The sequence below is a fragment of the Macrobrachium nipponense genome, chromosome 8 (genome assembly GCF_015104395.2).
Source record: "Macrobrachium nipponense isolate FS-2020 chromosome 8, ASM1510439v2, whole genome shotgun sequence".
Classification (NCBI taxonomy): Eukaryota; Metazoa; Arthropoda; class Malacostraca; order Decapoda; family Palaemonidae; genus Macrobrachium; species Macrobrachium nipponense.
In genome coordinates this window covers 28,942,244-28,952,243 of record NC_087203.1, presented here as the reverse complement: position 1 = coordinate 28,952,243, position 10,000 = coordinate 28,942,244, and the positions used below count along the sequence as shown (strand labels likewise).

Here is a 10,000-nt window from a genome sequence, read left to right as displayed (position 1 = left end):
CCTGTCATAAGTTAGTTTGAATTTAACAAAAGCACACGTTTCTTCCTGTGTATATTTGTTTTTCTTACTAATCCAGACTGTTTATATATATATATATATATATATATATATATATATATATATATATATATATATATATATATATATATATATATATATATATATATATCCAATGATCATTATTATAGAACTATTCCGGTCTTTTTTAGTATTATATTGACGATTGAAAAAGAAGCCATTCTGGTTCTTAAATTAAACCTCTCAATGAAAATGATATAGCTTAGGCCTATATGGGCTGCCCGAGAGCAGAGACCCTGTGCTGGCTTCGGTCCAGCTGAATCTAGAACGACGAGATGACGCTGTATTGTGCCTTGAAGCGCAAGCACGTGGTGCGAGGGAGGAAGCATCTCCTTGGAGTAGACGAAACACTAATCGGGTCTTCGAATCCGCATGCCTTTCTTGAAGCCATTATCTATCGTGGCCGAAAGTTCCCAGCTGGACGGAATCCTGCGATGGTGCAGCAATTCTAGATTTTTATTTGTAGCCAGGATGGCGATAGTGTCCCCTGAGAGAGAGAGAGAGAGAGAGATAGAGAGAGAGAGGAGGAGAGAGGAGAGAGAGAGAGGGGGGGGGGGGGGGAGCCGTGAGTCTGCGAGATTAGGGCTGCTTCCCAACTTGTCATTTTTGGCTGGCGTTACCTGCATTCTCGGTGAGCAATAGTCATAGTGTTCTTTTCGTTACTTCGAGGGAGATGTTGCTTCTTGTTGCTCATTCTGACTTTTCTTGTTGGTGACAGAGTCTTCGTTTCGCTTGTCATTAAAAAAAAGGTGCTATTTAATTTATCAAGTGCTGTATATGAAAAATAAAATGAATATTGATCCTCAACATCATGTGTTATAAAATAATGCATTGTTTACATTAGATATATTAAATAAAAGAGAAAAAATAAAAACTTCCGCCTTTGTGTCCATACGTCCACCAAAGTTTTATTTAGTGTAATAAATGAGATTTAGACCGGTAAAAATAAATGGCAAATGCTAGAAAGAAAATGATAGCAATATTTGCAAATGATGTACACTTTGGTAACGTCATATGTATTTCATGTGTATTTATAAACATTACGTAAACAAACCATGACCAAGTATATTTCCTTGCTAATAAAAAAAAAAAGTGGCATTTTTGTAAAGTACAAGCTGGGGGTGGTTTCTTAATCATAGAAGTGCGGGTGCCGTTGGATCCAGGGGCTGGGTAGGAATGAGGGGAAGCTATAGAAAAGTAGGGAGAGGTTGGAGGGAAGGAGAGGAACGATAGCAGTTGGGGAGAAGCGGGTGGCGGGGAGAATGGTGAGCAGTGGGGTTGGTGGGGGGGTGGTTAGACGTGGCGCGTGTTGTCATCAGAGCGGGCCGGTCATTGAACTGGCGCGGGTCTTCTTAGCTGGACCGGGCTACTGCTATCTGACGAACGAGATCTCCCTCTCTTCTTCATTTCTGTGCTGTATATTCGCCTTCCAATTCCTCGTGACTACCCGGTGCATTGTGGGTCATTGTCATCTCGCCGTTTGTAGATATGAGGGAAAGAAAATGCCTCATTAACTGAGGAAAGGTTCAAGATATGGAGTGAGAGGAAGAGACGGGGCGAATGAACGACGTGTTACGTGGTAAAAGGTCATCGTCTCTCTCTCTCTCTCTCTCTCTCTCTCGCCATATCGACAAGTCATTCCCCTCTGTTGGTTCTTACTCTCTGACACAGTCTGGTTAGAGAAAGAGAGAGCAGAGAGAGAGAGAGAGAGAGAGAGAGAGAGAGAGAGAGAGGATAACTTGAACTTTTCGGATTTTCCTTCTGTTGTCGTACATCGAAAGTTGCGTCATTGTGGCTGGACAGGGGTGGGTTGGGGGGAGGTGGCAGAGTGACACACAGATCCTTTAGATGAATTTTCTTCATTATGAGATTACGAGGAAATGTGTATTATTATTATTATTATTATTATTATTATTATTATTATTATTATTATTATTATTATTCAGAAGATTAGCCCTGTTTATATGGAACAAGCGGGACCGTTAACTTTAACTTCAAGCTTCCAATAAATACGTGTATATGGTGTTCCTTGGAAAGAGATTGCCATCTATCAGAAGTTCTCTTATTATTATTATTATTATTATTATTATTATTATTATTATTATTATTATTATTATATTATTCGTCATCTCGTAAGCCAAGTCTTTTTATTTTCATATTTATTGGAGACGACCTTTCAACTCCACGAACTTCCGTAAGAATCAAATCAACATTTAAAGAAACCACTAATGTCTGCCGAAGAGGCATTCAGAATGTACTGACTGTTACTTATGAATATTCAGTGACGCATATCCCATAATCGATAGTGCCCTTAGGGCGTTGATGTGTTAAAGTCGACCATTTCCAGCTTTAAGAAGCAAATTTCAGTTGTTTCTCACACGAGTGCGTGATCCGGAGATTAAGCCTCTCCTGAGGTAATCAAGAGATAATCCTCATTAAGAGTATTAGGGCAGTGTTTCGAATACCTGAGAGTATTAACACTTCACACGAACAGGTAAATACTCAAAGAAATGAAGCCTGATCTGACTTTTAGTTTAATTTATTTACTGTACCTTTTGTTGGCAGTGTTTATTTTCTTTTATTGTTTATTTTTTTCTTTATGAGATTACATTGGACTTGCGGTTTTCATCAAGTGTTGTGGGATGGGGTTGCTACCCCGTGCCCTTCTTAACCCGGGTTGCGACCAACCACAATCGAATAATTACCAGGTACACAATTTGCTAAGTCAGTATTCGGAGGCACAAAGGGATTCGGTGAAACGTGGTGGAGAATCATCGAATTCGAAGTGAAGACTTCATTACGATTCAACAATCGAACTGCATTGATTTCCGAAGATACGGTTTATTAAATAATTTGCATAACGGCCGAGCTTCGATGTTCCATTTGAAGCTCCAGCATCAATGCAGCGTCGATTTCATTATTTTCATGTTCTATTTTATTTACCTACTTCCGGACAAGACGTTCCTATATCGATCGCCGCATGACAAGGTCGTTACCTGAGGTCATGTCCGGTCGTCTGGTGGTCCAGGTACCTCGTTAAGGGTCGGGCAATAATACTGCAGTCCTAATTGGTAGTCAGCGTCCTTAGCCGCTGCTCTGTCACGCCACACGCACTCATTTTCTTCGCAGCGCCTCTTCGGCCCCTATCTGCAACCCCCTTTCCTTCTTCCTCTTGCTGTACCTCCGTTGATATTTCTTTTTTTTCGTCCGACTTTCCAACCTTCCATGACAATTGAGTCATAGTGCAACTGCTTTGAGGTTTTTCCTCCCTTTACACCTCTCAAACCTTTTACTGTCAGTTTCCCTTTCAGCGCTGAATGACCTCATAGGCCCAAGCGCTTGGCCTGTAGCCTAAATTATATATAAAAGGAAACTTGTACTGTTACAAATTTAGGGCTGAGCACTTCAACATATAGCCTGCTTAGTTTATTAGAATAAAGCCCAGAGTTTCATCTTTCTAATCCGTCTTCCGGCATGATAAGTCAAAGTTTTGTGTGGAATTTCAGAAATATAAACTAGGACGAAAGCATATCTTTTGTTTGCAAATAAATTGTTGAGCACAAACTAGGTGATGTTAATTGAGCATGGGATCTAAAACTCATCCGAGATAATCTCTGCCAGTTTTTTATTTATTTTTTTTAAGAAAGTGTAAACATAACTTTGTTTGCAAACAAATCGAGTACAAACAAAGTTATGTTGAGAAGGAATGAAATTTAAAACCCATCAGAGATGTCAGCTTTCCGAATTCTCTCAAGAAAGTCGAAAGGCATAGCTTTGTTTGCAAACAAATTTAATACAAACAAAAATTATTTTGACTAACCGTCAAATATAAAGCTCATCTAAGATTATCTCTGCCAGTTCTTTAGAATTCTCAAGGAAGAACAAAGCTAACAAACTAAGTACAAACAATGTTACGTTGGGTAAGCGTCATATTTAAAACTCCATATGACATGAATCCTGTGCCAGTTTTTCCAAGGTCCCAAGAAAGACCAAAGCATAGCTTTGCTTACAAACAAACGCCCGAGCACAAACAAAGCGATGTCATCCGAGCAGCGTATCCAAAATCCATCGAGAGAGAGAGACCATCCCGTTCGGTCCCAAAGAGGAAATGTGTTGTTGTTCTGAATTTATGCAAACGCGTACTTCAACTCTCGAGCGCATGCGCACCTGTTGTGCCCCACCAGACAACGAGTTTTTAGTATTATCTCATTTTGCTGTTCCCAGATGAGGTGTCATTGCTCACTGCAGCTCCTGCAATGGGGAAATGACTTGGAAAACTGCAATGTGGCAGTGAATTCCTGGAGTTTTAACACCATAAGCGCAGAGGTTCTTGACAGTGGATATCCTTGCATACCCCTTAGTGGTATGGGACTTGATCTTCTGGATATTTGTATATAATTGATTTTAATGCGTCTATGTATACGTGGGTATATTTTGTAAGTATAAAACTATCTGAAACTATAAATGCTTTTGATTTTCTTGTGTGTTCTATTTCTAGGTATTCATACCTAAATTATGTATTAAACTTAGTATATTAAGTTATATTGTCAACAAATATCTATAAAACTTAATTGGGCTTAAGCAAAGGGGGTATGGAACCATATTGGGCCATTCATTGAGGTTCTGTAGTCATCAAAAGTTTAAGAACCGCTGCTGTAAAGTATTTAGTAATAAATGTTGCTGTTATTTGGCATTACTTGGCAGCAGCCGTGTAGTGTTGACGAGTTGCAAAAAGATAATATATTGGTATATTCGAGTCATACGTAAGCATATATTGCCCACGTACAGATATTTTGGATGATTGCAAAAGTAATGATATGCACGTAATTTCTTTGCACTGGGTGTGATGATAAAGCCCGTTTTATTTTATGTAGTAGATAGATGGCTCTTAATACCAAATAAGATTTAGGTTCCTTTTGTTTTTCTTTTTTTTTTCTTTTCTTTTTTAAGGGGGTGCCGGTTCATGGACTATTTTTGGTTACTGAACGTTAGTATTTGTTTTAACATATTTGAATTGACCTTTGACTGTGAATTGAAATCCTCATGGAATAGAATTTCAGGCTCATGTAGCAAGTTGGTCTTATGATTTATTATCATAATTCAAAGTTCAGAAATGTGCTATATTATTGTCACAGTAACGTCACACCCTGACGCGTTGCGTGCCCACCACCCTTAATGCCAGGGTATAACATCAATGCGGTTATCATTCCCCATCTCTCGTTTACGCACATACCCAGACGCTGTTACGCGTCGCGCAAATGGCTCCTGGCCTAATTCTCATTTTGGGTCAAAGGACGAACCGAATGCAATGTCTTATTCCCAGAAGTTGGGGAATCTTAGAGTGACTTTCACATCCAGCTAATGACTCACTGAGTACTTCCTCGGTGAGTCACGGGCTAGCTATCACTTTCCTAGTCTGTAAAAGTCCTCGTTGATCGCTTGTGTAAGAACCTCTTTGTCTCGGATTTTTTTTTTTAAAGAATCATTATTTTCATCTTATTCGTTGTGTAAATTGAATAGCGCCTTTGTTTTCATCATTGTTCCTCTCCTTCTACTGCCAGACTTTGGAATTTTCCACCTGTTTCTGGTTTGAAAACCAGTGTAACTATTTTTTGGGATGAAGTCGGTTATAGACTAGAAAAGTGGCCTCAAGATTTCCCGTTCAATGGCATTTACTCTCTAGGATAATTATACGTTTCCGTTTACAGTTTCGATTCAATTGTTTCCTAATATCCCTCAACCTACTTGACACAGGAACAGTTAATCTCTTTCCAAGTAGAGACTTATCTCAGAAAAGCTTCGCTTCTCATAAAATTTGTTTTATGGTACCTACTCGTAGACACTTTCTCTCGATTCCTGAGAAAAATTATGAACTTGCACTCATCTTTGAGGAATCCCCGCTCCCTCCCCGCCCCTCCCTTCCCCCTTATGCTGCCTTCACAACTCCCTCCTCCCCCCTTTTTGAAAACAGACAAATAAAAAAAAAATGCAGTCATCATCTGCTGCTCTACCCAAGACACCCGACAACACGTAGTTTGAAATGAACAATCGAGAACCTGGTCTTACTTCGTGTGTCGCGTGACGCGTCTGTTTGTCTTGTGTGTGTTCAATCACACGCATGCGCACGATTGCACTCGCATTATTTAGGAAAGAAAACTGGCGGGTTGCCCTATGGGCAATTTAGATGGAGTAACGGTCCCACTTTTTCTTATTGAGGTCATGTTCCGGACGTGTTTGAAATACCCCGTGACGTCACCATCCAGCAATTTTTATGAGCGCAATGTTCCTTTTTAACATTCTAGTCATTCTTGTTATTATTTATTAAATAATAAATATTCTCCTAGTGCCGGTATGTTTTCGGTGCAATAAGGGAAATGTTATTTAATAAAGCGAATATGTTTCTTTACGAGTATCTTTTTTTAGAAATAGTCAGTATCCAAAGAGTAATTCAGCTGAGTTGTTAAAGTAGTCATTGGGAAAAGGAGAAAGACAGATTCAAAATCATAACATTGAATAACAAAACTTAGAATAACTAAAATTCTCTCTCTCTCTCCCCTCTCTCTCTCTCTCTCTCTCTCTCTCTATATATATATATATATATATATATATATATATATATATATATATATATATGTATATATGTGTGTGTGTGTGTATTTATTATATATATGATGCGCCTAACATGCATCCTGCTTCATCGACGAATACCATATAATTTACAAATACGTCACAAATTACGGAGAGACGGATTAAAAAGAGAGTGACTAGGCTTTAGCAACTCCCAGCAGAACAGAAGAGAGAGAAGAGAAGAGAAGAGAAGAGAAGAGAAGAGAACAGGTTATCGCGTACCGTTAAGCCCTGGGAATGCTTAATGCAGTCTAAGCAGAAATCTGGAAATAACTGAAATGGCCGAATCATTTCTTGGCGCTTTCAGGATTCATAGCATTCCACTCCTTCTCTCTCTCTCTCTCTCTCTCTCTCTGTTTGGATTTCGTTTTATTTGTTTGGTTATATGAATTTGTTCCGCTGCTTCTCTTTATCTTCGAGAGTAATAGAGTATTTTGAAGAGGCTCGCTTATATATATATATATATATATATATATATATATATATATATATATATATAATATATATATATACAGATAGATAGAGAGGTGGGTAGGTAGGCAGAGGCGATAAAGATACTTCCCCCCCCTTTTTTTACCACAACAATAAAGGATAGTCCACCAAAAATATTAGTTAATGGCCACTCTTTTATTACTTTTCGGAAGAGAACTTTCAGACACAAATGGTCCAGAGAGCAATTGTCAATAAAGTATATATATATATATATATATATATATATATATATATATATATATATATATATATATATATATATATATATACTTCAGTCGGAAGCATGAAAGGGAGTTGAAAGTAATCGATCCAGAATTACAACTAGAGTGAGTTAGAACTGAATAAAAAAAAGTTTATTATATTATATTGTATTCATATCAGAAGATTTTATAATATACATCACGGTAGATAACTATATAATTATCCCAAAAACTTTCATGCCCAAATCAGGCATTTATTTTTGGGCATGTAATAACTACAACAAATTCTATTTATAAGAGCCTAGTGACATAGAAATGCGTGACCCGACCTCCAGCTTATTCGGGCGCTTGCTTAAATCTATGGTCAAATAGTGCGTTGTCTAACCAACGAGAATTAAAACAAATACGGTATATTTTACTAGAAATAATTGTTCTGTGCTATTCAGCATGCGCGCTAATTATTTTTTACATTTTCATTCTAATAAATAAACCTCAAATATCCCATCTTAGAATTCCTGTGTATTAAACTCAATGTGAAATACCTTTTTCAGAACAACAACAGCAAGAACAACAACAAATACAAAGTATTTTGTTGGCTTACTTCCTGAGTAAGCGAAAAAATAGACTGTCAGAGGAAGTAATGCTTGGTTCTAACACATGGAAACGAAAAACCATGGTATTAACTAAAAAAAAAATACATAAATATAAATAAAAAAAAAAATCCATCAGAAGCGCTGATGATTACATATGACGTGTTGTTCCAACATAAACAAACGAAAAAAACTGTTCCATTCATTTCAGTGTAACAAATGTGGTAGCTAAAGCAAGGGAAAGTAAAAAGAGAGAAAAACTGTAGAATCCTTCATTAATTTAAAATTCTCGTACGCGAAATATTCAGTAAAGTAAACTTAATTTAGATAAGCTTACAAAAATTTTAAATGAAAATAAACATGCTGAGATCAAAAACCTCCTTTTATATTTCCATGTAAGTGTTTCAGGTTTTTTGTTTCGAAATATGTTTCGTCATAGTGAACGTTTTTCTTTGTACAACAGTTTGAGAATACGAATCTCCGACTTTTCAGTGATAAATTGTTGACGAATGACGTCTTGTGCATTACAGCCACTAACTCCCGATTGTTGACTTCAACCACTTTTTATGTTTTAGACCACAAAAATGTGTATTTTTGTATATATATATACTCTTGACCATTTGTATCTAAAGGAGTGAAGGAAATATTTCTCTCCTAAAACTAATGAAAGAATATCCGTTTGTTTATTTTTTTATGGGCGTCCTTCATAGTGTAAATGTATATATATATATATATATATATATATATATGTATATATATATATATATATATATATATATATATATATATATATATATATATATATATATATATTATATATATATATACTATATATACATATATGCGTGTGTATGTCTGTGTGAATAAAACCCTCAAGATAGTATTAAAGTCGTCATTCACTTCCTTCCTCTCTCTCTCTCTCTCTCTCGTCTCTCTCTCTCTCTCTCTCTCTCTCTCTACATATATATATATATATATATATATATATATATATATATATATATTATATATGTGTGTGTGTGTGTGTGTGGTGTATGTATATATATTCTATATATATAATATATATATACATTCGTACTCCGATATATACAAATATATACACATTCTTTGCTTATATTTAATAAAATTACAGAAAAAAAATAGATTTAGAATTTGCTGTATCGGCAAAAGGAGTGTTTTCATATCCTGTTACTGAAGCAACTATTACTTACTGCTTATAGTGACGCTTTGCTCTCTCTCTCTCTCTCTCTCTCTCTCTCTCTCTCTCTCTCTCTCTCTCTCATAACATTAATTATAGTGTGGTCTAACACTTAGAATCTACTGTTTTCCTTATTCTTTTTCAATCTAATAGTTTTATTTCTTTTGACTTTTAACCTTCATTGCATGTAGCAATTGATTTCGACAATTAATTTGTTTTTAGAAAACTTTTATATAAAACACACACACACTCAAACTTAAACACACACACACATTTATGTATATACGTATATTTATACGTATGCATAGCAGTAAAAAACAAATATGTGTAATCAATGTATACATACATACTTGCGCACATATATACTACATGCATACATACATACGTGTGCATTATATATATGAATACATTATATATATATAGAATATATATTATATATATATATTATATATATATATTATGTATATAATGTATTCATAATCATGTCATAAAATTATTAAGTATTTTAACACTATTATTCCTTTTTTTCTCCCTCCAGGTAAATATCGACCAATGAGGTGGTAAAGAAAAAAAAAATGATTCGGTTTCCAGTAAGTAAATGGAATATCTAAATCAGACACTATAGAAGAGAAAAGGTGAGATCCTTAGTATTTTCATTTAATTTTCATTTGAATCTTTCTGTCTCTACAACAAACGATAAGGTATTTGATAACATGTGTGCAAAGTTAGCATGTTCTGTGTTAGCGTGTGTTCAACTTTGTGTTCAACTTTGTGTTCAACTTTATTCATGACTGAAATCAACGCTGAAATATTGA

The 10,000-nt window shown here is 35.9% G+C and overlaps 1 protein-coding gene across 8 annotated transcripts in view; it reads left to right on the top strand.

Annotated features, from left to right (window-relative positions):
* Positions 1-10,000, top strand: part of LOC135222628 (probable nuclear hormone receptor HR3) — a 437,120-nt gene that overhangs the window by 355,199 nt on the left and 71,921 nt on the right. Inside the window, exon 1 of one of the 8 annotated variants that reach the window (XM_064260751.1) lies at positions 9,718-9,820. The exons of the other annotated variants lie outside the window; for them this stretch is intronic. The gene's annotated coding sequence lies outside the window, so the exon portion shown is untranslated. Of the gene's footprint in view, positions 1-9,717; positions 9,821-10,000 lie in introns of those variants that run through there. 8 annotated transcript variants of the gene reach the window in all.